At 42.1% G+C, this 26,802-nt stretch overlaps 1 protein-coding gene across 5 annotated transcripts in view; it reads left to right on the top strand.

Annotated features, from left to right (window-relative positions):
* NRXN3 (neurexin 3) overlaps positions 1-26,802 on the top strand; it is a 1,559,665-nt gene that overhangs the window by 531,368 nt on the left and 1,001,495 nt on the right. The window lies entirely within an intron of this gene.

Here is a 26,802-nt window from a genome sequence, read left to right as displayed (position 1 = left end):
TATGCACATAAGCACATGAGCGTGCACACGCACACATGCACACTCTCATGCTTCAGTCATAAAACTAGACTTCTTTAAATTTTGTTTTGCTTGTCTGTCTCCTGTGCCAGACTGAGAACCATCAAGCATGTATCAAGTATCCCAGTGTCAGGGAAAGAAAAGGAGCTCAATCTGTGTGTGGAGGAAAAAAGTCAAAGGCTGAATGGAAGACTAAATGAATGGAACTAATTCTTAAGATTTACTTTACTGAGGTTAGAATTCCAGTTTATCTCCACTGCTCAACACACACATAGGTTAGGGTTTTCTGATGGGCAGAGTTGAGGATGCACCTAGAGGAGAGTCATTCAGGAGTTCTCTGAGGCTGGGGCCTAGCCTCTTGGCCCTGTTGCTGTGATTCCTATAACCCAGTGTTAGCTGTAGAGAGGCAAGATTCAGTGTTGCCCAGAGTGAACAGATGAGCAGGCATGGGGATGAATGATGAGGCTCCTATAGAAAGGGAAGGGGGCTTATGCATCCAGGGCAGGTATTTCTACTATTTGAAACAATGGGGCTGACCTTGCAACTGTGCTTGGTGAGGTGAGCCCCCATGGGTCCCCTCCTCTTTTACTTTCATCCTTCTCCTTTTTCTCCTCTCTTCCACCTCAACCCTACACAACCCTTTCTTCTCTTCTCTCTCCTTTCTGGGGGCTTGATACAGCAATAATATCTACTTTTAATGGGCAGTTGCCTTGCAGAGGGATGAAATTGACCCTTGTTTATTCAGAATGATTGGCCTGGAGGCTGCCATAAAATATGGACTGCCAGAAGCTGCAAGCTGGCTGGTGCCTGTGATGCTCTAGGTAAGTGGCAGCTGGTAGAAGAAAGGGAAGGATGGCCCTCCATGCTTCTGCAAACACTTTTGTCTAGCCTGAAAGCCAACTCCTTGTGAATAAATGAGAGCCTCTCAGCAACAGGGAACAATGACTCTGTAGAGCCAGGTGGCAGGGGAAGAGTGCGGAGTATTCTTGACTTGGCTGTTCCAGAAGAAGCCCTCTCTGCCTGATGTTGGGTTCCCCGCTGGCACGTTCTGTAAAGGGAGATTGATGTGTGATGATGAAGTAGTATGTCCTCAGGATGAAGCTGAATTGAATTACTTTTCCTAAAATTTCCCCCCTTTTTTTCTCCCTTCAATCTTCGCTCTTCCTCCTCACCTTTCTTTCACATTGCTTCTTTTCTTTCTGCAATCCCTTCAACACGTGCTTTGTTTCTTTCCTACACTGAGAACATTGGACTCATTTCTTTGCTCAGTTGCTTTGATGCAATTGATGTAATGAATCTTGACTTTGGTAGGACTGTTAGTCTGTCTTCATAAAATGCTACTCGATAAACCAATCTCTAGATCAGAGCTTTGTTAGAAATTTTTACCACCGTTGGGAAGAAGCCTCGTAAAGGATTGTTCTCAGTGGGTTATTACCAGTGGTCTAGGTTATGGATCTCCATTAAAAAATAAACATTGATTTTTGTGATTATAAAAGGAATATATATTCATGGTAGAAAATTTGGAATGTATGAAAATTTATTACTTCAGCTTTTATTTAGCCACTGTTAATTGAGCACCTATTTTTTTTAAATGGGAGATAATAAATAAAAAAAAGACTAAAATCAAGCATTATTATACCAGAGATGGTCATTGTTAAACTAGTGGTATGCTTTATTCCATTCCTCTAGGCAATATATGAATTCAATGATGAGGGTTTTTTTCGAGGGGACTGTGGGGCTTGTGGGGTCCTCAGCTGATGACCAAGAAAAAATTCTTGAAGATGTCTTTAGTGCAAAAAAGTGATTTTATTGAAGCACAGGGACAGGACCCTTGGGCAGGAGAAACTGGCTATATACTGTGGTGATAGGGGAGGTAAAGTCCAGGGGAAGTTTCCAGCGAGATTTTCATATGCTAAAGAAGACTCCCAAGATTGTGAAGACCTAGCTATTGTTAAGCTGAGGTGTTTTTCCCTCTAGCAAAACATTAGAATTGAGACAGTAGGGAGTTCTGAAGAAATGTTTTACTCTGCTAGCCTCAAGTATTTGTCAATGGGCTGCAAGTTATAAGGAAATTTTAAAATTCTATCTGCCATTTCCTTTGCCTTTATTTCCTGCATCACTGGGGAGCGGTGACAGAGACTTAGGTCCTGTGGGACTATGATCTCTGTCAGTTAACCATTGTATCCCTTTCCTTGGTTCTTGGGGAGTCAGGAGTGCCTGAGGAGTATCACATATATCCCACCTGGGGATGGGAGTGTTTGCAACTGGTCAGCATACCTTATGCTCCCTCATCATAAAATACATATAAAAATGTTTTCAGGACAGAGCACGAGTGGGGAAGGGGCAGAGAGAGGGAGAGACAGAATCCAAAGCAGGCTCCAGGCTCTGAGCTGTCAGCATAGAGCCTGATGCAGGGCTCAAACCCACAAACAGTGAGATCATGTTCTGAGCTAAAGTCAGACACTTAACTGACTGAGCTACCCTGGCACCCCTATAAAATATATTTTAATGTTATCTTAAAAGTAATTCTCTATCCTGATTTTTTTCAGTTATAACTGTGTCATTATTTCAGTTATATAATTCCATAATTATGCCATCATTTCAATTTAGGTTATATCAATATAGCTTTATCTCAAATTATAAATAAAATCTTAAAAATATGATTTTTTTGTTACTTATTAAAAATTTATTTTATTTTTTTTAATTAATAGTAGGTGCGAATGTAAACTGGTGCAGCCATTCTGGAAAACAGTGTGGAGGTTCCTCAAAAAACTATAAATAGAACTTCCCTATGACCCAGTAATAGCATTGCTGGGAATCTACCCAAGGGATACAGGAGTGCTGATGCATAGGGGCTCATGTACCCCAATGTTCATAGCAGCACCTTCAACAACAGCCAAATCATGGAAAGAGTCTAAATGTGCATCAACCGATGAATGGAAAAATACGATTCTTAATAACATCACATTTGGTGTATTTGTCAGCTGGCATCTCAGTCATGTACAGTAGCTCACAACAAGTGACATTTAAATTTTACGCTTATAGGTTGGGGTGGCTGCGTTCTAGGCTCTGAAATGGCTAGACACAGTGGCAGGTTTTGATGGTCTCTACATTCTCCTTTGACACTGCCCAAGGAATATTCTCCTGGCAGATTGTTGCAGGATTTTTTTTTTTAACCTCAATACCTGGGATTTGTTATCTCACTGTTTCAAAGAATGAAGAAGTGGACACAAAATGAGCAGCAGGCCAAAGTTTATTTAGAGTGTTTTTACAGAGGGAACATTCAAAAGTGAATACCCAGTACAGTAGGCAAGAGTCCTTGTTTTATAAGGTGTTAGTTGGCCTTCCCTTTCTCTTCTCCCTTGTTCCTTCACAGGTCCTACCTTTACTGGCTTGATGGCTCTAGGTGCTTGGTTGTCCATTCCTGACTGGCTCATAGGAGGGTGGCCTATGGCCATGCTTAGGTCTTTTGTCAAATTGCCAAGGGAAACTTGAGGAGGAATATGTGGGGTCTGTTACATTCTTAAGAGGAACCTTAAGCCTGAGGGGTTTTGCTGTGGTCAAATACTCCCAGCATTGTTCAAAAATTTGTGTTTCCCCAACCAGGGACCTCAGGTCCTATCATTTCCTATCAAAACAACAGGGTGTGCAAGAGGGAGCATGGAAACATCCAGTGCCTCCTGAAACTTGTCAGCATCTGGCACTTTGTCACTTTTGTCCTTATTCCCTAGGTCAGAGCAAGTCATGGGGCCAATCCCATCATGGGGTGGGTTAATAGACCACACCCACTTTAGTGGAAGGTACTGCAGAGTGGCAGGCAAAGAGTGTAAGTGTATAATACAAAATACCAGGGGTGTGAAGAGTTAAAAACAGTGATTCAGTCTACCATAGTAGACTATCTGAGTTTTAGTTATCACTAGTAACCATAGGGTTCTCAAAGATTAGTTATTAATGGGTAGAGGGGAGTGGGAGGTACAGCCTTATAGTTATGGAATGAGTAAGTCATAGGAATAAAAGATACAGTGTAGGGAATATAGTCAATCGTATTATAATAGCATTGCATGGTGACAGATGGTAGCTACACTTGTGGTGAGCATAGCATAATGTATAGACTTATTGAATCACTGTTTTCTACACCTGAAACTTCTATAACATTGTGTCAACGATTTAGTAAAATAAAAAGGTAACTATTGCTCTTTGTTCTTACTCTCCAATGTGCCCTATATTGGTGTGAGAAATATCATGAGATTCTTTTCCAACCACTTGGGCTTCAGAGCCTTCTTCACTAGGTCCATTATCTCCTCTGTCTATCTACTTTGTGGTTGCAATATATCTTTCTTGATGCTTTAACTGATTGCATCTCTAGGAATTTGATATCTGACTTCACAGATTGTCTCCTAGATGAGACAAGAACTTAGCTCTGATTTTAATGAAGAGAATGCTATGACCCTTACTATGGTTTATCCCAGTGCCTGGCATATAGATTGTACTGAACACATATTTATTGATGGTGATAGGGTCAGGTCATAAGTACCCTTAATCTTTTCATCCTAAAGACTTGGCAGATCTTTTTTTCACCCATATATTCTCCCTCCCATGCAAATTGCTTTCTAGGCTTATATTTCATGGTTACAGCCATAACTTTCCTGCAGGAAGCCTAGTTTATGTATTTATTTGAAAAATAATTTTCTAAGGAAGGAATGTGATCAAGCAAACTTTGCTAATGTCAAGGCATCAGTGCTAGAAGGGCCAGTTTCAAGTAGTCAGAAATAACAAAGAGGCTAATTAAATTGATGAGGCCTGATAATTTGTATTCTCTTGCAAAGAGAAACTTTTTTTTGGCCAGAATTTTGTAAGGGGCTTATTGCCCTGAGTTAGGCATGTTAGGAGTGAGAAGGAAAGGAGAAACTGATTTAGGGGATGGAAGAAGGGATACTATGTGGGTGTCCACAACAATTTACTACCATTCAGCAACTACTGATTGAAACCCTATCATGTGACAGCCACTATGATAAGAATGAAGGATACAAAGGGTAAAAGATGTCCCCAGTCTTCAAGGAGTTAAGGGTCACCCTAAGGAGAATAGGTGACTGGCTCCAGGAAGATGGATTGGATATGAAGCCCATTCAACCAAGATCTCACTTTACTTAAATGACCTTAAGATGCAAGCATGGTTAGAAATGGAAGAGGAAGGGGAAGAGAATGGGCCTGGGCTCAGTCAGAATAGAACTCCCATTTCTTTACTCCCAGTAGCAATGAACATGGACACTTCTACAATGATTACATTAGTGTATTAGTGTAAAAAAATCCACGTTTACTTTATTTTTTAAAAATATTTACTTATTTTGGGGAGGGGCAGAGAGATAGAGGAAAGGGAGAATCTAAGCAAACTTTATGCTAAGTGTGGAACCCAACGTGGGGCTTGATACCATGACCACTAGATCACGTCCAGAGTCAAAATCAAGAGTCAGATGCTCAACCGACTGAGCCATCCAGACACCCCAGAAAATCCAAGTGTGAAAGAGAGCCAAAGAACACACATCTGTATCCACAAAGATCATGGAAAACCCATGTGCGTGAACACACACACACACACACACACACACACACACGCACATTTTTTCCAGTTTACTGGAAAATGGTACTTTATCTACCATTCCTTGTCTAACAATCACAATTTTAGACATAAAATCAAAACAAAGTTATTTTATCCAAAGATTCAACATTTAAAAGATGTATCATCTTATATAGAAGAAAATTCTTGCCTATTATACTATTGTTGACACTGCCATTTAAAATGATATTCATTCAAACTAATTAGAACTAATTACCAACTAAACATACAAACATACAACTTTACACTGTTAAACTTGAGAAGGATGGAGAGCCAGGTCTAGCTGGGGGATCATAGAGAAATTTCCTGAAGAAATGATGCTTGAGCTAATATTTGAAGGATAAGTAAGAGGTAATGAGGCAAGAATGGATGTAGTCTTCCAGGCATGAGGTTGTTGCCAAGCCCAATGGATGCAAAGGAATGTGGCAAATTAAAGTCCAAGGGACATAAGACAAGCCAGTAGGGTTGGGACAAAGTGGGCAGATTGAACGGAGGTAGTGGTGTTGTTATGCAGTCTCTTGCTGGTAGAGTGTGTTACCAATTCAGAATTTATCCTATAGGCCAGGGAAAATTGTTAAATAGCTCTAATTAGGGGAGTGTTATGCCATGACAATTAAAAACAATTTTTTAACATAGTTTATTTAGTTTTGAGACAGAGAGAGACAGAGCAGGAATCGGGGAGGGGCAGAGAGAGAAGGAGACACAGAATCTGAAACAGGCTTCAGCCTCTGAGCTGTCAGCACAGAACCTGATGCGGGGCTTGAGCCCACAAATTGTGAGATCATGACCTAAGCCGAAGTCGGACGCTTAACCAACTGAGCCACCCAGGTGCCCCATGACTTAATTTTTAAAGATCGCTTTGTCTGTGAGATGAAGAGTAGGTTGAAATGGGGTAAGAGTTGATGCTAAAGTACTAGTTCTTCAGGAAAGTTGATGGTGGACTAAATTTGGATCAGGGCAGTGACTGTGAATGGAAGGGAAAGTGGGTGAATTTGAGATATCTTTAGAAGGCCCTATATTCATTCATAGCATTTGAGATGTCAAAGAAAAACAAATCAGGACTTAGTATGGAAAGACATTCATTCAAAAGCAAGGGAGGGAAAGGGACTAGCTATAGAGAGATTGCTGTGACAATGAGGTCTCAAAGCATTATAAATCACAGAAAAAAAGAATTTTCTATGGTTAAGGAAGAGGCAAGAAAAGATAAGCAGAATCTTTGGAGGGAATGATGGGAAAGCAGGGGGAAATTGCCACTGGGGTCTGATGGGGAAAAGATTCTCATCATGGTCAGCAGATTCCCAGAAGAAACTGAGAAGCAGGGCAGTCTACTTTCTTGTGTATGCTCAGTCTTGGGGTCAAGCACAATTCAAGTTCAGGGGCCAGAAATAGTGACTTAAGTTTGATCAAGACAAGGCAGAGGATAAGAAATGGTAATGGTGAACCCTTGGTTGGAAGGTAGAGTCCATGAAGACCTGAAAGATGACATGATGGAAGGCAAGCGAGAGAGGCAGCAGCTTCTCAGTGGGTCATTGAATCCTTGCACTGTCTCTCCAGGGGATAGATGATATCTCCATTTTACACTTGAGGTTTATTTTAGGGGCTCACACCCTTGAGCTCATTTACCCACATGGCATGGGAGGTTAGAGTAGGAGTCAGCTCTCCCATCCCCTTCTTTTACAGAAGAAGAAACCAGAGTCCGGAGAGGGAAATTGATTCTCCAAGACATCCCAGTTTGATGATAGGAAAACTTGACCTGAAACCAGGACTTAATACATCCAGTTTGGAAATAATTCTCCTTTATATGGCTGCTTCCCATGAGATTATTCTCATGGCACTTAAGTGCAGATTCCCCCAAGGGTGGTAAATTGAAGTGCTTTCCACACTCCCTACCCCCTGCGCTGCTAAATGCACGGATAGATATTGACTAAACACACACACACACACACACACACACACACACACACACACGTCTTACTCTGGAGGCTACCAGCCATCTATGTGAAATTGCATCTGACTGTTGCTTTGGGTTTTCATCATCCTGCTCCATCCTGTGCTTACCTGGGCTTCAGGATGCAGTTGAAAGATGATATGGTATGGTGGATGGATGATGGGCTTTGGGGCAGGAGGAACTGCATTGGAAACTTATATCTGCCAATCACTGGCTATGTCACCTAGGTCAATTATTTGTGTTCTCTGAGGCTTATTTTTCTCAGTCATAGGGTCTGATAATCATAATTGCCTCAGTGGATTTTTTACGACATTATAGATAGTGGTACATTAGCCACCATTTTATCAGGCATGAACTGTGTGCCAGGCATTGTGGAAAGTGCTTTACTGACATTATTTCATTTAATCCTCATGTAACAACCAGTGAGGGGGATAGTAATATTAGCCCCACTTTAAAAAATTTAAAAGTTTAAGGGGTGCCTGTGGGTGGCTCAGTCAGTTGATCATCGACTTACACTCAGGTCATGATCTCATGGTTGGTGAGTTTGAGCCCTGCGTCGGGCTCTGTGCTGACAGCTCAGAGCCTGGAGCCTGCTCCAGATTCTGTGTCTCATTTTCTCTCTGCCCCTCCCCTGCTTGTGCTCTGTCTCTCTCTGTCTCTCAAAAATAAATAAATGTAGAAAAAATTATTTTACATTTAAAAGTTCCCACCTATAATAATAATAGTAATAATAATAACAACAACAACAGCAACAACCGTTCATACATTCATTTATTCACATACTTCTTTCATTCATGTAATAAACACCTCCTGTGTTCCCAAGAAGTAGGAAGTGCTGCAGTCTTTTCATTTCTCTGCTCAGGCTGTGTAGATCTGCTGGAGTGGTTTGGGATCTGTAAGCTGAACTGTCCCAGCGGTATCCAGGGGTCCATGACAGTTCTCAAGTAACCTGTAGGGAATTGTGATGGAATTAGCACTGTGCTGCCTTAGCCTGTACCCCTGGGTGAGCCCGAAGACTCTACTCTGCTCAACCCATCTGGGGGCCTCCCATCAGGGCTGCACCAGCCTGTTCTTTGCAGGTAGTGAGTGTTTCATTCAAGCTGTGTGTAGGTGGGCCCTTGAGGCATAGAACTATGGCTGCACCCCATAGACCACTTTGCTCCCAACATTCACCCACCTTGCCCCTCAGGCAGGGAAGGGAATGGATTTGTCAGGAAACAGCAGAAAAAGAGCATAGGGATGGAAATATTTAATTTCAGAAGTACAGTCTCAACTATAAATGACAGCTATGGGATTAATCATTGAAACTCTGTTTCCGTTCAAGAGCAGCAAGTGTCCTTTGAGGAGGGGTGGCATTATCAAGTTGTTAGAGGCTGCTTAGGGGCTGGTAGGCAGTCTGCAGGGAAAGGGGAAGATAGATCATTTGTGGGTGTGACCTGAGTGTAGTGGGCACCCCCTAACCCCCTATTCCCTGAGGATTGATTGTTCTGGTAGGTCTGTCACAGAGGGGGATGGGAAGTAACATCCCTTACAGGGAAGTTGATGGGGCCAAGAAAAGCTTGAAGAAGCTGATGGGCTTCTTGCATTTTAAGGTTTGGAGATTCAGGAAGGATTTGTCTTTCTTCCATTTCACCACTAGCACCACCACCACGGTAACAGCAGTAAGAACAGCTTCATCCAAGGTGCACTGCGGCCAGGGTGGCGACAGCCGCTGATGCTTCTGGAGCAGCGCTGTCCAGCTCCCCCAGCAGGCAGCTCCTTATTATCTTCTGCGCATCTGTTTTGTGCCACACACTGTGCTAAGCACTGGGCATACAGCAGGAACTAAGGCAGCCGGAGCCCTTCGTCTTAGGAGCTAGTAGTCCAGGGAAAAAGATTGAGGGGAACATCAGATGAACCCAAGTCTAGTCCCGGAAGATGTCAGCTCACCTGCTGGAGCCTCAGCGTGGTTCTCTCATCTGGGCCTAGATGATGAACCTCAGCTGATGTGAAAGCCCCACCCTCTCCCCTTGCCATCACCCCTCAGCCCACCCTTTGGGAAGAGGGGTTTCTCCTGGGCTTCCATCTGGGTGATGCTGCCCATGCTGTCAGAGGACCAAGGAGCACCTGCTGCTAAGAAGCTTTAGGTCACCAGTCACAAGACCTTCTTCTGTTTTCTTTCAGGAAACCACTCTCAGTGTGGAGAGGGAGACCAGAAAGTCATAGGCCCCAAGAAATGCTCCTTGCTTGGTTCTTTCTTCTGCCATATGGTTTTCTCCTTCTCTGTCTTTGGTTTTGTCTATTTTATGATTTTATTTTTCATTTAACACCGTGGGTGGGCTCTTAAACCAGAGCCAGAAGGAAAACAGGCATCGTGTCAGGGGAATAATGAGAAGGCAGACGGAGGACGGAGCTGTGAGTAAAGCAGAGCACTGGGTGGATCCGGCATTGGCAGTGTGGTGCTCACGGGGCTAATGGGCCTGCAGAAGGAGCGAGAACATTGCAGCTATAAAGTGAGAGCCTTGTCGACTGTGAATACCGATTAGAATTAAAAGATGTGCTGGTGGTGGCAGCACCATACGCGCTTGTCATGCTCTCCGGTCCCGCTTCCGGAGACTGCTTGTACACACCAGCCTCCTCTCCCCTCTCCAGATCCCATTCTCAGACATTCTTCATCTCACCTTCTCAACTTACCATTCAGGTCTGGCTTAGCACAGTAGGTAGTGCCCTCTTGGATCATCTTCCTTCTGCCATGGGCTTTTTTTCCCTCTGCTTTCCCCCTACATCAGTCAGGAACGACTCTGGCTAAGAATGTAGAAAAATCAAAGAATAATACTTTAGACAAATAGGGATGCTTTTTACCTATCAAGAAGTTCCGAGTATGCTAGGCCACCAGGGGCTGCTAACACAGTCTGACAATGCCATTAGGAAATACTTTTTAAAAAATTCATCATCCATAGCATGTTGGTTTCCATTCTTAGTTTCTTGCTTTAGGGTTGCAGTATGGCCCCAGCATATCCAGGCATCACAGTATCATTCTAGGCTGGAGGAATAGGGAAAGACAAAGAATGTTGTCTAAATGAGGCTTTCATAGTCCTGCATGACAAACTTCATTGTCTCCAGAGCTCACGTGGTCATCCTAAGACCAATAATTGGAGGAGGGGATATAATTACTCTTCTTGATTTGGACCAATCATACTGCATCTTCCTGGGGGGAGAGTAGGGGGTTACTGAGACCAGAGCTCTCCACCCCTACCTTAACAAACCATTTCTGCTGTCAGAGAAGAAGGGAAGCAATGGGTGCTGCTAAGGAATGGATCATGTCTGTCGCCTTTCTCTGAGGTCTTCCTTTTGCCTTGCATTGGTGCCCTGGAGTTTCTTAGTTTGAGGGTAGATGTGGGAAGGAGCGTCTGTTTATGCAAACAGTTCTGATGTTCAAAAGAAGCCCACATGCAGTTGTGACATTCCCTTGCATTTTCAAATTCTCAGATCCTCGCACTAGTCTCTGATTAAAACTCCAGTTTTTGGAAGGTTTTCTGGGCGTGGTTTTCCTAAAGAAATTGCTTGGTTTTGTGGCTGTGTTTGAATGGGCCACTGCTCACTGGTTAGGCTGACTCCATTTGTCTGAATGAACATCACTTGATGTCTTGGGGCTTAAGAGCCCAGACAGTTTGTTCTTTTTTGTAATGATAAAGCATTTGTTTCTTAGTTTTTTATCTTTTACTTTTTTACCCCCTGCAGCACTCCCCAAAACAACTGTCTTTCCATTCTCTTGCCAACTAGTAATAATTTTTCTAAAAGATACCCACGTTTGCTGCTGAGGTCAATGCCCTCCCTTTCAACTTATAGCAGAGCTCTTTAATTTGCCAGCAATTTTTACATGTACTAATCATTACTCCTGCACTGCTGCCCTCCACATCTCTGTATCCTCTGACAAGCCCCCGTGAGAAATTCCTTTTAAGCACCTAATATTCTTTAACACTTTGTTCATTGGGATTATGACCAAAGAATAACCAGCTTGTCTTTTGCATATTGGCTTCCAGAAAACCCAGAGACACACACAGCTGTTTTGCTCTAATTATGAGTGTTAATTTTTCTCTCTCAAGAGTCTACCTTACCATCCTTAACTTGGTTATGATATGTTTTTCTTGGGGCTGGTTCTAAAATTTTAGTTTTATGGGTTGAACAAATCTAAGTACTTAAAAGAAAATTGCCCAGTGGGCTTTGTTGTCCTTATTGTATGTGTGGAGATCCTGGGAGAACTCAAAGGTTAGGTCAGGTGGCAGAGAAATTTCCTGTCACACACCCACTCTGGCCGATTGGCACATTTCAGCCTGGAGTGTTGTGGAGTGAAGCATTGCGAATCTGTGTCCCACACCAGGATAGAAATTGCAGGTGCCAATGGCAGTGACCATTGGGGGTTTCCAGGCAGGAGGAAGAGGAGAAAATGTTTTCCCCAAGAAATCCAGAAATTCTTATTTTCCATTTATACTGAAGAGTTCTGGTGATAGACTTTCTCTCACCACTCTGTATTCCGTCTAACAGTAAGTGGAACTGAATTATTTTGCTTAGCAAAATGCCTTCCAGTTCCATCCGCATTGTTGAAAATGGCAAGATTTCATTCTTTTTCATCACAGAGTAGTATTCCATTGTATACAGGTACCATATCTTCTTAATCTGTTCATCAGTTGATGGACATTTGAACTCTTTCCATGATTTGGATATTGTTGGTAACACTGCTCTAAATATTGGGGTGCATTTGCTCCTTCAAATAAGCACTCCAGTATCCTTTGGATAAATTCCTAGTAGTGCAAAGTCAGTCAGGCAGAGAAAGATAAATATATGATTTCCCTTATATGTGGAATTTGAGAAACTTAACAGATGAACATAGGGGAAGGAAAGGAAACATAAGATAAAAACACAGAGGGAGGCAAACCATACGAGGCTCTCAAATACAGAGACCAAACTGAGGGTTGATAGGGGTTGGTGAGTGGGGAAATAGGTGAGGAGGGCACTTGTTGGGATGAGCACTGGGTATCATATATAAGGGATGAATCACTGGATTCTACTCCTGAAGTGAAGTCTACATTGTATGTTAACTAACTTGAGAATAAATAAAAATAATAATAACAGTAGGAGGGAAAGTGGAAACAAAGAAGGGGATGAACCCTTCAGCTCAATGAAAATCAACATTTTATTTGGTTGGGAAGCCAGAGAATCAGAAGGTAAAAAGCTGAGCAGCCTTTTAAGGGAGTAATACAAGCATCTTGGAAGCTTACTTTGAACTCTGCAGAAACATGGGTTTCCCCTGGTCATGGTAAGGTCTCATTTCAGCAAGTCAAGTTGTCAAAGGGGGTAATTGTTTGCTTGTGTTACTCCCTGTGAGAATTTGCTTTTTTTAAAAAAATAGTTTATTGTCAAATTGGTTTCCATACAACACCCCGTGCTCTTCCCCATAAGTGCCCTCCACCATCACCACCACCTTTCCCCCCACACTTCCCCTTCCCCTTCAACCCTCAGTTGTTTGCACTCATAGGTCTAACAGGAAAACAGGAGAAACCTAATGGAGGACCAGGGGGAGGGGAAGAGGGAAAACTTGAGAGACTATTGAATGCTGAGAATTTGCTTTTTTAGCTGGCTTCCCACAGGAACTGAAGGCATCTGGCAATTTATTTACTTTTTAGTCTTCATCTGGAACAGTGCAGGAGTGTCTGAAAGAACAATATTTTGGGACAGATCACGATGCCATAGGAGAAAACACACATGTGTTGTTGGGCGTCCATCCCAAGCCCACGAACTTCCTCCAGGACTTGGATCTGAAGAAATAAGAAGGCAGTCCTGCCAGAGTCCACCTCATTGTTGCACGTTAAGTTTTGGCACTTTTCACTGCCCCGAAGAGCTTGCATTAGGCACCAAATAATAATAATATTGAGAAAATTCAAGTAAGAACTATTTTAGGGCTAGAGAAGGTAATGGCTATAAATAAGAAAGGGAATAAGCCATATCACCTGCTGCATGTACACTGTATAAGTGGCTTGTTTTGCTTAAACATTAGTTAAGCCACATTAAATTTAAAGAGTATTTCCATTAGCCAAACATATGCAGGGTGGGATATAGAGTGATTAGGGCAAAATTGACCACATTTTCTGTCTGGAGTAAGAGAAAATCTAGCCAGGGCAAGGCTGACAGGTTGATCACAAATCTCCAATGTCCATCAAAAGTGGAATTATGACTTTATAATGAAGCCCTGTCTTTATGTAATACTATTCTTATTCCATTTCACAGGTAATGAAAGTTTACAGGCAAATTACATTTTAAGCTTCTCTTTATAATAATTTGTCACAGGAACTGCTTGCACATGGACTCCGAGGATAAAGATGTTCTTCATTTAGCTATAGCTCCTTAATTTTCTACTTCTTGCAAATAAACAGTTTAGTTAATAAACTTAAGGAGCCACCATTAACCAATTCATTAATTAAAGTCTAATAGCCCTTTTATTATCAATCATAGTCACTTCTTTATTTAAATTGAGCTTTATTTAGTTTATTGCCTCCATTATTGCCTGAGAGAGGAGGAGAAATCGTATCCCATCAGGCTCACGCAGGAGATGGTCATTTTAAGATGATAGGCTTCAAAGTCAAAAATGTTTGGATATATATCATAGCTTCCTCATTAGCCAGTCTGGCCACCCTCTCAGATGATTATAACCTGTTAAAGCCTCAGTTTCTTTACCTGAAAAATAGGTTTTCTGGGGGAGGATGAACTTCCCATGGCCTTACTGCCCTGTCTAGTGTTCACACTGTAGAGGTTTTTATGAATCAGGCTAAATAGGGGGAAGTCCTTAAATGCTGGTATTTGTTTAATCAGCATTCCCTCGCCAATCTGTTATCCTGCTATCCACATATCCACTTATTTTAGGTGATTGTGTCCACTTGTATGGATCAACATTTGTCCATTTGGCTGACTCCAAATTTTATTCCCATAACTGGAATTTCCCGTGCGCTGTGGACACACATATCCTACTGCTTACCTGACATTTTTAACTCGGTATTTCATAGTCAATAGCAAAGGTGATTCTCATCACATCAAGGCATCAATGCTAGAGGTCCAGGAAGCATCCTTAGCTGACTACCATTTAGTTAGACTTAAGCACAAAGTGTGCCTATATGGAGGAGAGGGGAGACAAAGGAAAGAAAGAAGACAAGAGCAACACTGTAGAGGACTTTGTATGCCAAGTGGAAAATGTTCATGTTTATTTTGAAGGCACCGGAGGGGACTTTTGATGGAAGGCTTCTTAGCCAGTGTGTAACATGGTCAGATGTAAGCTTTGTTAAGATTGCTCTGAGAACAAGAGAGGGGATAGTTTAGAGAGACCTTTATTCAAGCACAAAAGAAAGAAAGCTAGGATATTCTGTTTTGAACAATGAAGTCCTAGTGGCTTTAGATTCAAAGCATCAGAGCTGAGAGGGGCTCTCTACATAAGCTGGTAAAATTTTCTTTTGCTGACAAAGGAACAGATATCCCAGAAGTTTCTCAGCTTGCCCAAGGTCACTCACCTGGCAGATGGCACATGCCAGATTGGCATCTTATGGTCTTGAAATACAGTTTTGTGGATTTTGGAGAAAGAGGGAATTTCAGGTGTCTGTGTTTCATACATTTTTGTATAGGAGCTTCCTTAAAAGGAAAAATCTTGAAGGGCTTCATTTTGGTGACATTCGTTTCCCTACTTTATAGATGTCGGTTTTTAGGCTTGAGGAGGTGTGACTTTTCCAATGTCACACAGTTGATTACTGGCAAAGATGTTGCTTACTGAACTCAAATCTCTTAATATTAATTCCCATACATCTTCCATGACACCATATGGAGGTAAATCCCTTTTAAGATGGTTTCTGTTCTTATAAGGTGCTACGACTGTGCAGAGGCCTGTGGGGACTGTGCAGTTTGAATGGAAGATATACAAGGAGATACTGAGGCATCATGTAGAAAAAGGCCATGCAGGGGATGCAGGCAGGCACAGGATGCCCTATGACCATGACGTCATCATGGGTTCAGCCCAGCCTACAACTCTGAAGAGTCAGAACCCTGATTCTGATCAGCAGTCTTGGTCAGCATGTTAAGAGGGGCCTCACCTCCCAGGTGTGGACCCACATTAGTCAATCTCTGAGATTGATGTAAACAACCGTAATGTCAGGTTACTAAAGTGTAGTGAGAAATAAAATCTCAGATAGACCAAAGCTTTCCTGTCAGCATGACTTGCACTTTATTTGTACTTTGTTTCATATTGAGAAGTTAAGTTCTGATCAGAAAGTTGCTTGGTGAGCTTGGAATCAGAAAAAAGGAGGAGTACAGGTCCTCTTGAGCCATTTTCCTCAGCTGAAGTAGCTTGCTGCTTCTGTCCCTGCTTTCTTCACCTTGTCAATAGCGCCAGAATGCTAAGTCCCCTGGTCAAGGTGCTGACTCTTGCAGAGAAGAGAGCGAGCTCATCAGAGCCTGCTTTCCTCACTCTGCCTTCACTCCCTCAATCTACCATTTCTGACTGCCTTCCTTTATGATTAACATATCATTTCTTTAGGTACATTAATACATTCCATAATATTATCACGGAGTTCATTAGACCGGGGAACATTCTGTTTCTTTGATCTACTTCGTCTGACTCTGCAGCAAGCCTTTGTGTGTTAATTTATAATTATTTTCTCACAAGAGAGCCTTCGTTCCATTATATCTATGCATATCAGGCGCCTTCTGCCTTTACCTCTTTATTGTGTAGACGATACAGGGCATGGCGCCACACACAGTTCTTTCTTTTATCCCATATGCTGAATGGATCAATTTTTCCATTTTTATTCTAGATGTTTAATCTCATCCAAAGTGACAGGGGCACTTGGTAGCTCCTTTTTGCATCTCAAAAATTGATTCTCTTTTGTTTAGATTAAGGCATATTTATTTTCCAGGAATGTGTATGACAAAGTGAAAATAGCAAGAATTTTGAATTAGTTGGAAGTGGGCTCAGATTATAGATCCAAGACTTTCTTAACCTCTCTGAACCTCAGTTTCTTCCTTATAAGGTAAAGATTACTGCAAATACCTCATGGGGATTGCAGGGCTTAAACAAGATTAAATGCACTAATTTATTTAATATGCATAGTATCTCAGTCAATGTTAGTTTATTCCCACTTAAACTTGGATACTGATTTATGAAGGGGGATGAAATGCATTTTGGAAAAGGAATGATATTGGTAAGCTCTGATTGTGACAGCTCAAACTGTAGGTCCTGGCATGTTAGAGAAAAAGCAAGGATGCTCAACGCTTGTTAGATTTAAAGGGTGCTGAAGTCCTTTAAGCTGTAAGCAGATTTTTGCCCATCAGTTATGAAATTTGGCTTTTAATGGGGTCAGAAATGACAGGTTGGTGGTGGCATTGTCTCTGTGCCACAGGATTCCCAGAGACTTGGTCATATCATGTTGGGTTGCTTTAAGTGAGAACATGCAGAGACCTTTATAAATTTCACAAAGGCATGCCCTTTGCCTAGAGCATCTAACTCTGTGTGTTGACCTTTAGTAGGATGCGTTCTTACAATGGAGCTACTCTGTGGACAAAACCTCACGACTTTATTAACCTTAGACAGATAACACTCTTTGTTGACTTTACAAGCCCTCTCTGAGTGTGTTGATTTGTCAAAGTGAGAGTCCTGGAACACAGAAGAATTTTCATAACACCCTGTGTGATTGCACTCCATGACCTTAGAAGTGGTGTGGGGGAGCACATTTCCCAAGAGTAATGCCTTTTCAACACATTTTCCAAGGAATGTGTTGACAGGGTTGTTGTTAAAACTATGACAGAAAGATGACTGAAGAAGCCAGACCTTGATTTACATGCAAATAGGCAAATCCCATTGTCTCACATCATAATCCTCAGATGTTAAACTCTGGTTATGCCCGTTCTATAAGGAGTAGGTAGAAAGCCAGGGAAGGTGTGGACAGTCCCATTTCAGAGAAGAAAGCTAAGTGGCAGAGATGTTGAATTGCCAAGACCCCAAAACTCATAAACAGCAAAGCGAGGCCTAGGGGGTGAGGGTCCCATGCCCCACACTACACCATATGGCATCTTTGGCCAGTGTTGTGTGTAAACGTTAGAGACCAACAGATTTGAGCACAAACCCTCATGTGAATGTCAGCCATTTTCCTAACCTCCCTAAGCCCAACTTTCTGATTTATGATATGGGTAACATCAATCTACATTTTAGGTTGATAGAATGAAATAATATACACAAGGGAGATATTCAGTAATTGTTAGTTCCTTTGCCTTTGCTATTTTCGTACCAAGAAACCAAAGCACAACGAGCTTTAGTGATCTGATGAGGCCATGTGGCTGCAAAGATACAACCAGACTTCTCTGGCCCGAATTTCATATCCTTTGCTGCAAGCTACACAGCATCTTTTTCTTTTTTCTTGGAGAAGCTGATGCCCGTCCCCTCACCAATTCCTGCTTATTTGAACTCAGAACCCTCTCCTTCTCTCCTTTCTCTGAGTGCATAGTTGTTGTTGTTTTTCTGACAAGTTCTGTAGGAGATGGCATTGCATCCCAGGTTAATCCTACTTCTGGGAACAACTTTATTTTTTATGTGACAACCATCATTTTAGTTGCAACTTCTCAGAAATCTCCGGACCCTAGTCTCATACTGTCAGCCCCTCTTAGTCCGGTACTGCCTCTTTTCCCCGTTCCTTGCTTTAAAGCCTTTGTTCATTAGAGGATGTTCTCCCAGTGTGTTTGGGAATCAGTCACATTTCTATTATAAGTGTACTTATTTAAGCAGTTTTATTTTCTTTTTTTAAAAATTTTTATGTGTTTATTTTATTTTGAGAGACAGAGACAGAGAGGAGTGGGAGAGGGGCAGAGACAAAGGGAGACACAGAATCTGAAGCAGGCTCCAGGCTCTGAGCTGTCAGCACAGAGCCCGATGCGGGGCTCGAACCCGTGGACTGTGAGATCATGACCTGAGCCGAAGTCAAACGCTTAACTGACTGAGCTGCTCAGGTGCCCCAGCACTTTTATTTTCCATGGCAAAGAGCTCCTGAGGACTGGTGAAACAATTAGATAAAGTGCCTACTTTGGGGGAGATGTGGGTGAGGGGTGTTATTCATTCTGTCTTCCCTCTTCCCTTTTCCAGTTCAATTCCATATCACAAATGTTTATTGAGTACCTACACTGTGCTGAGTGCTGGGTCAGATTCAAGGGATATATAACTGAATGAAACAGAGCTCTGATTCTTACAGAGCTTGCAAGTGTGATAGTGTTACCATAGGGGAACCCAGTGGTCAAGGCAGGACTACCTTGATATAAAGTGAGGAATGAATGAAGTCTGGTAGGACTTAGCCATGGGAGGGACTGGAGTAGTGGGGAGCATTCGGGACAAAGACAGTAATATGGTCATAAACCCAAAGTCAGGAATGAGCAAGTTAGGGGTCTTATCTTCAAGGAGAAACCATTGAAAAGTTTAAACAAAAGATTGACATAATGAGATTTCTTTTTAAATGACCATCTTGATTACAGTGCCCAGATAGGACAAGAGAGGGTCAGCAAACAGAAAAACAAAAGGGACACAGTAAAGAGTCTCAGACTGTGGTAGCAAGGAGAGAAATAGATGAGCAGATTGGAAGATTTGGGTTTAGAACTGGCAGACCATGTTGATGATTCAGGTATGGGAGGTGAGGGGGAGAGAGCCAAGCAAGGACTTTTCTGTTTTTGGAGAAAGTTCATCCAATCAACTGAATTGAGCTAAAATGTGCAAATACAAATGCTGTGTCTGGAGCAGCTGTAACTAGTAATGAACATTGGCCCTCAGCACTTTCCTCCAAAGTGACTATGCTGGGTCTATCAGATACACAGTAGAACCAAAGCTACTGAACAGGTAGTTAAAAGCTGCTCACATGAAGGGCAGCTGGAAGGCAGAGCCACCCAAATCAGAAATGCCTTCTGTTGGTTAGAGTTGGATGCCCTTTTCTCACAAAATCCTAAATGAGAGAGTCAGGCCACCTTCTGCTGATTTCTCTTAGAAACTTAGAGATGAGGAGAAAAATAATTTCCTGAGGAAGTGAACCAATTAAATTGTCAAATGGGCTGAGCAGCGACTTCTTCCTGGCTCTACCGTGGGCCTCCTGATGGATGGACGTGGGCCCTGTGGTAAAGAGATAGCTCTAGAAATGCACAGAAATTATTGATTCTAAGTTGACAAATGAGAAACAAATCCAGTATAATCAGCCAATCAGAACTCATCACTTTGCCCCCATCGATACCTGTGGATTGCCTAGCACTATTATTAAGAAAAGCTTTTATGTTCATTTCACCTTCTGTGCCCTTCGTCTAGGGTCTCAGATTTCTCCTTATTTCATTTTTATAAAGTTTTGATTTAAAAGTTTACTGGTTGTTGAGACACCTTGTTAGTTCCAGTTGCCTGTGGGTATAGTCTATTGTAGTCCAAGAAATACAAAGAAGAGAGCACACTAACAACAAATTCAAGTCTGAGGCTGATGGTCTGGGAAAATCAGAGTTATTAATTTATTTTATGAATTTCATTTGTTTCATTCATTTGTAATCCCAGTGTGCCTTTCTCTTAATCATAGTGGGAATGCAGGGGTGGCTTGCGAGAGGGTGCCTAAGAAGGGGGGAAGGCAGAAGCATCCAAACCCCTCCCTCCAGGGTCTGTCTTTCTGGGTTTCCCATCTCTTCTCCCCCAATTTTCTGTGCCTTCAGGCCCATGAGCTGGTGCAGGAACTGCCAATCACATGCCTACCTGTTCATTTCCCAGTAAGTGTTGTGAAGGTGCTCTTTGTAGGGTTTGCCTGTCCTGTCACGGAAGTCTTCTGTAGGTATGAGCCCCTCACATAATCTTCTCTAGTCTAATATTACTGTTTCTAAGGCGAAATTACTGATCTCTAGGCATTTCAGCCTCTAAAACCCTGCCTGGTTCTTGGGTCTTTGTTTGAGAATGACATCTTTGTAAGTGGATCAGAGGGAGTCCTTATCTGGAATGTCACAGAAGGCATCTTGAATCCAGCTCTTGTTAATGCCACCCCTTCTACCTGGCCCCCACCCTTTGGATGGCCTGGAGAACATTTACAGGTCAGTGTTTCAGGTCAGGTCATTCTTCATGAAGGTGGATCTTATTGTCTACTATTCTAAGCTTTCTTCTCTGCTTGTTTGTCTGTGTACCCTCCAGAGCAGATGGCATTCTACATTTCTACATTTCTCATTGTCTTCCAGGCGGCAGGGTCTCTCTGTGTGTTGTGATATAGTCTATAGGGTTTAGGTGCTCACAGGGTTTCTTTGCTGCAGAAGGACACCCTTAGTCTCAAACATTTACACAATAGGTACAGCTGCTGTATCCTGGGCCCGTGAATGAGCACATATTCCCTTAGGTAAAGAAGGACCAATCGCAGGAGCTTCAAGCTTAGAGGAAGTCTCAGATGGTGGCATGCAGGCGACCGTGCTATGCTTAATATCTCTTTTGATCCTAGGTGAAAAGCAGCTAAATTGGGAGGTTGGGTAAGCTGGGGTGTCTTTCCCACATTTTTAAAGGGTAATAGGCTGATCTGATGTTTTCAAAGCTACAATGATAAGGTGATGGAGGAAGCTGTATTAAAACAAGGCCTGAGATCCCTAAAGAAGTTACCAAGATTTTCCCCTGCTCACTTCCCTTTGGCCACTCCCTACCAAGAAAGGACAGGGGCCCCGTCCTAAAACTCACCATCCCTGCTGTTAGGCCATGCATGCCAGCCTTCACCATTAGGGCACTCATATAGGTAAAATCCCAAAGCACCTTTTGCAGTCACCTCATAGTATTTTCATGTTTCTTCCTGTTGGTGAAGGCCAAAGACTTTAGACACTCAGGGTATTTCCTCTCTGAGGGCCAGAGTTCTCAGTGCTCACATTACTGGTGCTGGCTGACCCTTCCTCCAGTTTCCCTTTGACAGCTCATTACTCAGGGACCCAGAGGAGCAGTTCTCCAGAATTCCATCATGAAGGTTTTACAATATTGAAAATATATTAAATCAACATTAAGAGTGACAGGGATAATTCCCACTAAGGTGGGGCAGACTGTTTTGTCATGTCGCTTAGCATGAGGAGAGACAGAAAGACTTTTTCGGTTCTCTGAAGCCTTTTAAAAAACAGAAGTACTTGGGGTGCCTGGGTAGCTCAGTTGGTTAAGCCTCCGACTTCGGCTCAGGTCATATCTCATGTTCATGGGTTCGAGCCCCACGTCAGGCTCTGTGCTGACAGCTAGCTCAGAACCTGGAGCCAGTTTTCGGTTCTGTGTCTCCTTCTCTCTCTGCCTCTCCCCCTCTAATGCTCTGTCTCTGTATCAAAAATAAGAAAAATATTAAAAAAAATTTTTTTTTAAAAACAGAAATACTGCGCTTTGGCTATAATACTGGTTATATTCAAGCCTCCCTCACCTTTTTTTAAGTATGCATTCTTTACAGTTTCACAGTTAATGTCTCCACTGTGGTCTCTATGACCCAGAAGAAGCTGTAAACAGGAATTCCAGGGCTACCTGAAGTAATCTGAAGAGTGCAAGGTGGTAAAGGAAGTCAGCTGCCCTCCAAGGCATTCCTGGTGTTTTGAGTGAAGGAAGCAGAGAATATTTTTTCACATGGGGATAAATGAATTCCCTTTACAGTTAATTAATTATAAGGTTGTCTCCAGTGTGGTGATGTGAATTTGGGGATGGACTAGCTCAGGGGAGAGCCTGGCTGCTGTGTTCCTATTGTTTCTCCCTCCTGTCCCTCCCTCCTGTCCCTCCTTCTTCCTCACCCCTCTATTTCCTGTGGGTTGTATCTCCTGTCAGTCTGTTTTCGTAACCAGTGCTAATCTAAAATCACCATCATTAGCCCTCATTAAACTCCCAAAAGTGGGTGAAGTGACTCTGAGTGTCTCATTAAGTCCTGGGCACATGTGAGCCTGCCACCCTGCTCTAATTAAGGACTCTCCTCGGTCTTCCTCTAATGCTGGCTGCTTCCTGGGGAGTGTGTGCCTGCTGTGGAGGGGATGGAAGTGGACAGTGAGTCAGGAGAGGTCCATGGAAGCTTCTTCATGGATAAGGACCTTGCCCAACAGTGTTACCTCCTGGAGCCACAGCAGCACCTTGTTAGAAATGCAGAATCTGGGCCCCGCCCAAGACATATTCAGTTGTGTTATATAGGTTAACAGCATATTCAGCTGATTCATAGATATCTTAAAGTTTGAGAAACAGTGGGCAGGAAGTACGTGGGTGTTAGGTACTGACTGTGTCCTTCCCAAAGTTATGTGTTGAAATCCTAATCCTTAAACTGATGGTATAGGAGGTGGGTGCTTTGGGAGGTGATAAGTGCATGTGGGTGGAACTCCCATGAATGAGATTGGTGGCCTCATAAGAGGGACCCCAGAGAGGTTCCTTGCCTCTTCTGCCTTCTGAGGGCACAGTGAGAAGATAGCTGTCCATGAAGCAGAAAGCAGGCTCTTGCCAGATACCAAATCCACTGGTACCTTGATCTTGGACTTCCTATCCTTGAAAACTATAAAATAAACTGTAAAAACAAATGTTTATTGTTTAAGCTACCAAATCTATGATATCTTTGTTATAGGAGCCGAAGTGGGCTAAGATATAGATAGTTCCCTTATCCATGGGAAATCTGTTCAAAGACCTACCCATCCCCTTGGTGGATCCCTGAAATCCCAGGTAGCACTGAACCCTATATATACTGTGATTTTCCCTGTACATGTATACCAATGATAACAGGAAAATAATTATCTATCTCTGGAGCTTATATTTGGGATTAGAAAGGGGAGTCATATGGATTTCTGCCTTTAAGTTCTTAACTTCATGGACACTGAAACTGCTTGGGTTTTGGGTCTATTTAGGGAGTCTACTCTCTTCCTTTGTGGTGTAAGCCATTGTCACCTTATAGTAAGATATGTTACCTGAAAGGGCTTTTAAGAAAGTTAAATGTATTTTTTCTTGCCCCTGTGGATACAGCATTTTTAAAAATGTTCTCAGTGAATAATGATAATGACAACTAAAAACTGAATGTTTACTGTGCCAGACATGGGTGTAAGTACCTATATACTTCATAAATTCAGTCAGTCCTCCCAAAACTTATGAGAAAAGAATTATCATCAGCATTTTACATATGACACTCAGAATTGTCTGCAACCCACCTAGGCTGTAATTGGCAGAGCCAGGATCCATGTAAGAGAAATTAAGCACTGGTGGTGGGACACACTCTGGAGAGGGACTGTATGCACTGATCATTCAACAGAGGAAGTCAGAAACAACTCTTCACACCGTGAGCCATCTGGTTGTGTCCCTCACCCTGTTGCTTGCCAGCCTTTCTTGCCTGTCCAAGCCTCACAGAGTAATAGTAACTACTGCAAACCTGCGAGGCCCTGCATCTCTCTTCAGCCCCAGTCCTGGTCATTGCCCCCATTTTCTGCATGCCAGGCCACTCCAGTGTTCCTTCAGTTATTCGTGCCCTGTTCCTTCTCCCCATGGGGCTTTGCACATGCTATTCCTAATACCTAGAACTTTCTTTTTCACCTTCTTATATTCTCCTACACAAACTCAGATTTCAGTTCATTGGCTTTGAGAATGCATCTCTAACTCCCTTAATCATATCAAATCCCCCTATTAGAGTTCTATAGACTCCACATATTTCTTCACTGCAACATTTGGTAAAGTCATAATTCTATGCCGCTTAATGCAATGGTTCTCAAACATATGATCCGGACACTGGCAGCATTAGCATCACCTGAGAATGTGTTTGAAGTACAAATTCTTCCACTCCACTGCTGCCTAATGCACCAGAGACTCTCGGGATGGAGCCCAGAAATACATGTTGTGCTGATCATTCCAGTGCACCTGAATTCAAGAGCCACTGTTTCAATGTCCTTCTTTAATTGATGCCTTTATGAGGAGCCTCACAGGCTGTGGCTCCCATCAGGGCAGAGATTGAGTTGTTTCTGTTCTCGCTTTCTATCTTTGCTTCTTATCTGGCACATATTAGATGTATAATTAATAGTTGTTTAGTGAATGAATGAATGAATGAGCTCACTAATTTTTTTTACCAACTTTTAAAAGAGGTATTATTTCAATTTTACAGATTAAAAATAAAAACACAAGGCATTGGGATTCTAGTGCCTGTTAGACATGTCAGTGAACTTGGGGGTTTTCTCTTTGGAGGAAATAACAACAGTGTGGCAGCTCTAGGTATAAAACTCCTTTGTTGAGATTTCATCGATATTTAAGGGATAGAATAAGGCAAAAGTGACAGTCCTACAACCTGAAATAAACCTGCTTTACTTCCTTCCTTATTCAAGTGTTTGAGTATTCTATACCAGAAGCTCTTGGGTTACCAAATCAGTAGTACTTCCCTCAAAAACCTTGTTATCTTTGTCTACTCATTGTGTGCCACTCTTACGTGTGTCTGTGTTTAATTGTCTACATATGCATGTTTTTATTATAGACTACTAGGCAAACAGTGATATACTCAAGGGAATGATAAATCAGATAAGGATAAAAATACTTTCAACCGAAAAATATAGGTTGCTTTAGGCATTTGCATGATGTTTCTTGGACATGAAAGTTATAAGAACTATTTCTTACAAGACTGCTTAGAGCACCTAAAGTAATATTAAGGGCATTTTATTTCCCATTGAGCTATTTACCCCGAACCATTTCAACCTACTCTAGACAACATTTATGTATTTTGTGTGGGAAGCATAATATCTAAAGGAAACTATTGCCACATTTTTAGCACTTCAAAATGGTTTATCGCAGAATGAAAGTTCGGTTGTATTTGCATGTTTAAATCATTTATTCCATTTTCCCCTTGCTTCCACTTTAAAAAACTGCCTTTGTTTTGGGAAAAAAAACAGCTGTACTTAACAGCTGGTTTGGAATCATGGCATTGAGGAACTGGGGAATTTGCACAATTAACCACTATATATAGATACCAGCTCCAGGACGAGAATATTTAACGGTGTGCTACAGATTCTGGTCCATGCAATAGACTGATTAAAATTTTATTTACATTTCTTCCAAGTTCTTACAAATCCCATTATTCTTCTTTAATTTCTCATTTGGTGGATTATTGGATGTGGTGGAAGGGTTATCAGATTCGGTAGAAGGGAAAGGTGGTGCTTTTGGAGTGTTTAATGGACTGTTTTCTCTTCCCAGCTGATGTGTTGCATTTTGTTATTTATTCTGAATTTGAATAGCTAGCTTTGTAGTGTCTGCAGAAATTGTTACTCCTTTTTGAACATGCTCCCCTCAACCTTTTAAAAAAAATATGCCAGCACTTTAAGACTGAATGTCCAGGGGTGCATGGGTGGCTCAGTCGTTAAGCATCCAGCTTCAGCTCAGGTCATGATCTCATAGTTCGTGGGTTTGAGCCCCGCATCGGGCTCTGTGCTGACAGCTAGCTCAGAGCCTGGAGCCTGCTTCAGATTCTGTATCTCTCTCTCTCTCTGACCCTCCCCTGCTCGCACTCTCTCTCTCTGTCTCTCAAAAATAAATAAAAAGCATTAAAAAATTAAAAAAGACTGAGTGTCCAGATTTTCATAATGATGAGTAAAATGGGATTTTTGGTAGATTAATCAGCAAATGTTGTGTACCTCCAATGTGCTGAGTAAAGGTAGGCATCAGGAAGGATATGGAGTCTGTCTTCAAAATACTGAGACTCTTAAGTTTAAGGAGGCTTCGGAGATGATTGCTGGATAATGTGATAAATGTAATGGAATTCTAAATGCCATGTGGTATCCTGGATTGCTCCTTGGAACAGACGGAGGGCATTAGTAGAAAACTGGCAAAATCTGGATAGTCTGAAGTTTAGTTAATGGTAATGGGCCAGTGTTAATTTCTCAGTTTTGACAAATGCACCATGATTATGTAAGATGTTCATGTTGGGTGAAACTGGGTGAAGGGCATATGAGAACTGTCTGTACTAGATTTGTAACTTTTCTGTGAATTTAATATTGTTCCAAGGTAAAATGCTTATTTCAAAATCAAAGTACAGTACTAAAATTTTAGTAAACACTCATTGAAAACTCCTGTAATATTTTCTTATGATAATTGTTCTCAGGAGAGCACCAGATTCTTGCTCCCTCTCTATCTAGTCTTAGATGTGTGAGGAATCAGCAGACCTTTGGGGGACGAAGTTATCTCTTGTAGATCAGGGCTCTGCAAAAACAATCATGGCCTTGCAAAGCA

This window comes from Suricata suricatta, chromosome 9 (genome assembly GCF_006229205.1).
Source record: "Suricata suricatta isolate VVHF042 chromosome 9, meerkat_22Aug2017_6uvM2_HiC, whole genome shotgun sequence".
NCBI classification, from domain to species: Eukaryota; Metazoa; Chordata; class Mammalia; order Carnivora; family Herpestidae; genus Suricata; species Suricata suricatta.
Note: the sequence above shows the minus strand (reverse complement) of the source record. Positions and strands in the feature narration are given on the sequence as shown.